The 6,590-nt window shown below is 31.8% G+C and overlaps 1 pseudogene; it reads left to right on the top strand.

Annotated features, from left to right (window-relative positions):
• The first annotated feature begins 1,968 nt into the window (after positions 1-1,968).
• LOC118648161 lies at positions 1,969-3,116 on the top strand (annotated as a pseudogene).
• The last annotated feature ends 3,474 nt before the right edge of the window (positions 3,117-6,590 follow it).

Here is a 6,590-nt window from a genome sequence, read left to right as displayed (position 1 = left end):
AAATTCGACAAAACAAGCTCCCAGGGAGTTTGTTTTGCTGAGTTTCCGAGAACCTTACAAAATTTGACAAAACAAGCTCCCAGGGAGTTTGTTTTGCTGAGTTTTCAAGAAGTTTACAAAATTTGACAAAACAAACTCCCAGAGATTGAACATATCGGGTAAATTAATGTACTGCATGTATAGTCATAAGCCGCGAGTAGTTCGCAAGATCGCCACTAGGCGATGGCACGGCGCTCTTCCTTCTCGTGAGAAAATTTACTCTAAAAGGCTTATAAAAGAAAACCATCACTCACGGCTTACCTAGCAGTTAGTACTTCACTAGCAGCAAAGTGTAATATATATTGTTTTTGTTACACGAAGAGAGTTCGTGGGCCTTCGCAACTCAGAGAGAGCTTCCGAAAATTGAGAAAATATAAAAATAAAATTTTTTCCGGCAGCTCCAATGTCCGCTTTTAAGAACTCCCTGAGAGCTTTATTTAAGCTCGCAGGGAGTTCAGAAATAATGTTTTAAGAACTCCCTGCGAGCTTCAAAATAATTCCCGTGAAGCTTTTATATAAGCTCCCTGATAATTTAATCTAAGCTCTCAGGGAGCTCCCAAAAGCGGACATAAGAGCTTCCGGAAAGCTTATATAGAAATTTCCCGGGAATTACTTTGAAGCTCGCAGGGAACTCTTAAAACATGATTTATAAACTCCCTGCGAGCTCAAGTGAAGCTCTCAAGGAGCTCTCAAAAGCGGACATAGCAGCTGCGTGCGAATCTTTTGGAAGCTTAAATGAAGCTTATGAAAAATTTTGTGAGCTCCTCGGGAGCTCCCCGGGAGCTCCTCGTGCTGTATGGGAACTTTATGTCCGCCGAAATGGTAATATATTTGATAGAAATATATAAGAACAATTTCAGATTAATTCATATAGAGTTTTATAGACCTTGAATCGTAAATTTCATATTTCGTACAATAAGTAGATAAGATCATATAAAAAAATAATCGTATTCAGATAAAGTTTTAATCGTTTATTTCAGATACGATAAGAAACGATAGAACTTTATGTCCGCCAAAATTGGAATACATCTGATAGAAACGTATAAGAACAATTTCAGATTAATTCATATAGAGTCTTATAGACCTTGAATCGTAAATTTCATATTCAAAACGATAAGTAGATAGGATCATATATAAAAGTAGTCGTATTCAGATAAAGTTTTAATCGTTTATTTCAGATACGATAAGAAACGATAGAACTTTATGTCCGCCAAAATTGGAATACATCTGATAGAAACGTATAGGAATAATTTCAGATTAATTCATATAGTCTTATAGACCTTGAATCGTAAATTTCATATTCAGAACGATAAGTAGATACGATCATATATAAAAGTAGTCGTATTCAGATAAAGTTTTAATCGTTTATTTCAGATACGATAAGAAACGATAGAACTTTATGTCCGCCGAAATTGGAATACATCTGATAGAAACGTATAGGAACAATTTCAGATTAATTCATATAGAGTCTTATAGACCTTAAATCGTAAATTTCATATTCAGAACGATAAGTAGATAGGATCATATATAAAAGTAGTCGTATTCAGATAAAGTTTTAATCGTTTATTTCAGATACGATAAGAAACGATAGAACTTTATGTCCGCCGAAATTGGAATACATCTGATAGAAACGTATAGGAACAATTTCAGATTATATCATATAGAGTCTTATAGACCTTGAATCTTAAATTTCATATTCAAAACGATAAGTAGATAGGATCATATATAAAAGTAGTCGTATTTAGATAAAGTTTTAATCGTTTATTTCAGATACGATAAGAAACGATAGAACTTTATGTCCGCCGAAATTGGAATACATCTGATAGAAACGTATAGGAACAATTTCAGATTAATTCATATAGAGTCTTATAGACCTTGAATCGTAATTTTCATATTCAGTACGATAAGTAGATAGGATCATACAGAAAAGTAGTCGTATTTAGATAAAGTTTTAATCGTTTATTTCAGATACGATAAGAAACGATAGAATTTTATAACTTTTCTATCTGGCAGGAAATCTAGTGTCCGATAGAAAACGATAGATTCAGATAAAATCATATTAAATTTCTATCAAATTTCTATATGTTTCTATCAGTTTATATCGTACTTTTTGAACAGGGAGATGGAACAGATGGAAGATAATTTATTTGATAACGTAATAGATTTATTGGAAAATTGCAGTACTAGCAGTGATGATAATAATACTGATAGCAGCAGTACTAGTTCATCAGATGATAGCAGCAGTACTAGTTCATCAGATGATAGCGACTATAATCCACTTTTGGAAAACGACATTTATGAAGAAGATTTATTGTTTCCTCTTCTTCATTTTTTAAATAATGGTCGTAGACGACAACGCGTTGAAGATTTTCTTCAAGTAGTACATGCAAAAAGTAATGAAGAATTTAGGGAGGATTTTAGATTAACTCGTCCAATTGTGTATCTATTATTAGGTAATTGTTAATATTATATTAATATCATAATAAATGCTATATTATGATAAACTAATGTAAAATTAATTACATATATTTGTTTTACAGAATCTTTAGAAACAAGTGGATTTATACCATTACATGATTATGGAAAAAAAAAAATCTGCAGAGTTATGTTTATTGATGACTCTTTGGTTCCTCAATAATAAAGAACCACATCGAACATTAGCCAATCTTTTTAACATATCATTATCATCTGTATTTCGCATTATACGTCGAATTATTAATTGGCTAGTTACTTTAGTGCCTGAAGTTGTTACATGGCCCGAAGGAAATAATATAACTAAAGTATCTGGCAAATTTCAAGAAATAGCTGGTATTCGTAACTGTATTGGGGCCATAGATGGCTCACATATCTATATTAATAAGCCTGAAGAAAATGGTAGACAATATTTTAATAGAAAGCAATGTTACTCTATTCTTTTACAAACTGTTACCGATAGTAACATGAAATTTATTAATATATATTGCGGTGATCCAGGATCTTTTCACGATGTTCGTATGTTGAGAAGATCAGAACTATTTCGCGTTGCTGAACTGAAAGAGAACACATTTTTCCAAATAATACTTTTTATTAGGAGATAAAGGTTACAATGGGGTAGCAAAGAAATGGATTGTCTCTCCTTTTAAAGGACAATGGTAATCTTACGATAGAACAAATAGAGTTTAATAGAAAAGTTTCAGCAACTCGAGTCGTAGTTGAAAGAGCTTTCGGTATTTTAAAAGGTCGATTCCGACAATTACAAAAGCTACCGTTACGTGATACTTATTTTATGACTCGAATTATAATAGCATGTTGTGTGCTTCACAATATATGCTTAAATAACGGTGATAATGGTGAAGATTTCTATATTGAAGAAAACTTAGAACAAAATGAATTAGAAAACTATGACGAGCAAAGAGACGAAAATGCACACGCAGGAAACCTGGACCGTCGAACATTATTATTCAGGAAATGTATCCTTGTAATAATTAATCATGTAATAATCTAAATTATGACGTTTATGTAAAACAAATAGACTTATACTCATAATTGATGTACAGATATCTGTATATATCTGTATATCTGTATATATTATTTTAAATAAAAGTTTTAATAATTAAATATAATATTTTAGAATAAAAGAACAGAAGAAAGAAATAAAATAATTATCAATACTTATATTAATTGTTTTTATTTTATTTACATTTACTTATTTAATAAACATAATGTAATATTATTTTAAATTTTAAAATAAGCATGTAATATCACATAACTTCAGTCTAGTTCTTTAGTCTAAACACAATCTAGTTTAATTGATAAAATATATTTTTTTACTTTTAAAAATAAATGACTTAGAAAATGTTAATATAGAAAAATTAAATTACTGAACACATTTTATATCACTTTATATATAATGTTCTCTTTTTAACTAAATTTAAAAAAGTTATAATATAAACAGAAATATTTTAAACTTTAAACTTTTATTAAATAAAAATCTTAAACTTTAAAATAAAAAATAAATCAAAAATAACATTTGTTTATAATTCTGATTAAAAATACTTCGGAGTTGAATCATATTTCTTAATAAATCACATTTTTCTTTTTCAATCGAATTTTTTCTCGATGTTGCTCTAATCATTTTATTGAATTTTATTTCTTGTAACAGTACTTTCTTCTTTTTTAAATTTTGTTTTTTCCCTTTTCAATTCTAGTTCTTCTATTTTTCTTTTATGTTTATTTCCATCATGACGTTCTTCTATCTTCATATTTTTGTTGTATGATTTTTTAAATGTTCTAACCACTGTTTTCTCCAATTCTAATTTTGTACGAGCAATTTTAGAGCCTGTTCCATGTACACTACGTTTTCTTCTTTGGTTTACTTTTATATTATTCTGTCCACTATTTGATTTTTTTTCTACATTAACATTCTCTGAGCCTGTTTCATGTACGGTATGTTTTTTTACTTGGTTTATTTTTATATTATTCTATCCACTATTTATTGTTTCTTCAATATTAATATTCTCTGAGTCTATTTCAGGTATGTCATTGCTTCTCATTTGATTTATTTTATATTGGTTCTGAATATCATTAATTTTTTTTGCTTATCAACATTTTCTAACAATATTATATTTTGTTCTTGTGATTGATTCAATGAAGTTCGCTTTAATAATGGTGAATTAAAAGAATTTTCTTTAATAGCATCACCACTTTATCACCTATATTTCTTTAATTCGTTCTTCAAATTCATCAAGAGCCTTTGGAGCATTTCCACTAGTACGATTATGATCCCTTTTTTTATTATATGACTTCTTTAACGCGCTAAAATTTCCATCTTATTTGATCACCAGTTAACTGTAAATTAGAAAAGTAAGTAAATGTGATGTATAATACTGTTAATATAAATATATAAAATGTATATAAAATAAACAAAAATATAAATATTTCATACTTTAGGTTCCATGTTGCAAGAATTTTTTCAATTTTTAGGTTATGTCGTAAGTAACCATGCTTAACCACGCTTGACCACGCTCAACTCATTGTTTAAGCAGAGTCACTCGAAGTCGACTTGCGTTATCGATAAAAAGCGACACAAATGTAATGGAAAGCAGAAATGACACTAGGAGTCGACTCGTGTCAAATTGTGTCACTAAATGGAAAGCACCCAATAGAGGCTTCACGGAGCCTCGATAGATGACTGACGGACGTTTCGTGGATCATTAGTAGAAGCTTCATGGAGCCTCGATAGATGATTGACAAAATAAAAATTTAAAATAAAAATTTATTTCTTTTAAATTATTTTTATCAACAGTACATACTAAATTTAGAACAAATTTTTATTAATTAATTAAATTTAAATTATATTATTTTATTTTATTCTTACTTGCCTCTGGTTTCGAACCCGGGACTTTAGGATTACAAACCTTGTATTCTATCTGCTATGCCAATTTGACTCATCGATATGGGTACTTGTTATGAGTGAGTCCCAGATGCGCACAGTAATAAACGGACACAGCAAGTTGAGTGAACCCACACACAACACACGACGTCCTTCGGATGTCCGTGAGATATCCGAAGTACGTTATCCGGACGTCCCGTTAAATCACAGCAATAGGACGTCCGAAAGACGTCCAAAATACGTGATTCTTGCAAAATCAAATCCGCCACAACTGGAGATAACGGAAATCCCATGGGACTCCGTTAATATAGTATATTTATTATTAAACAAAATATGAGGAATTGAGAGCGAATTTCACTGTCCCAAAGAAGTTCATAAAACATTTTTCAACGTAAATACTAACGGTTTATGGCCATTATTATTTTTTATATTATTAATTAATATTTATTTATATTAAATATAATAAGATACATTAATACTAATTCTAGTATTTTGATCAAATTATATTAACTAAAAATTATTTTAAAATAATTTTATAAAATTATTATTAACAATAATTTTTATTTACTTATAATTTAATAATTTATTTTACGGACACAGTAATAAACGGACACAGCGCGAAACGGACACAGTAACAAACGGACACAGTGCGAAACGGACACAGTAACAAACGGACACAGACCAAATGCGCACAGAGCGAAACGGACACAGTGTGAAACGGACACAGACCAAATGCGCACAGAGCGAAACGGACACAGACCAAATGCGTACACTGCACATGCGCACGGACCAAATGCATACACGGAAGTCGCAAACCCATGTGATGCAGTGAATGCTTTGCACACACACACACACACACACACACACACACACACACACACACGCGCGCGCGCGCGCGCGCGCGCGGGGGGGAGTGCAAGGGGGCCTTCGGCCCCCCTTCCGCACCCACCCCGTCCAAGTCGCTAACCTATGTGGACTTTACTCTGCTTGCAATGTACATGGATTGCATTTGGTCCGTGCGCACGTGCAGTGTGCGCATTTGGTCCGTGTGCATTTGGTCCGTGCGCATTTGGTCTGTGTCCGTTTCGCACTGTGTCCGTTTCGCTCTGTGCGCATTTGGTCTGTGTCCGTTTTTTACTGTGTCCGTTTCGCACTGTGTCCGTTTCGCTCTGTGCGCATT

Source organism: Monomorium pharaonis, unplaced genomic scaffold (genome assembly GCF_013373865.1).
Source record: "Monomorium pharaonis isolate MP-MQ-018 unplaced genomic scaffold, ASM1337386v2 scaffold_255, whole genome shotgun sequence".
NCBI lineage: Eukaryota > Metazoa > Arthropoda > Insecta > Hymenoptera > Formicidae > Monomorium > Monomorium pharaonis.
Note: the sequence above shows the minus strand (reverse complement) of the source record. Positions and strands in the feature narration are given on the sequence as shown.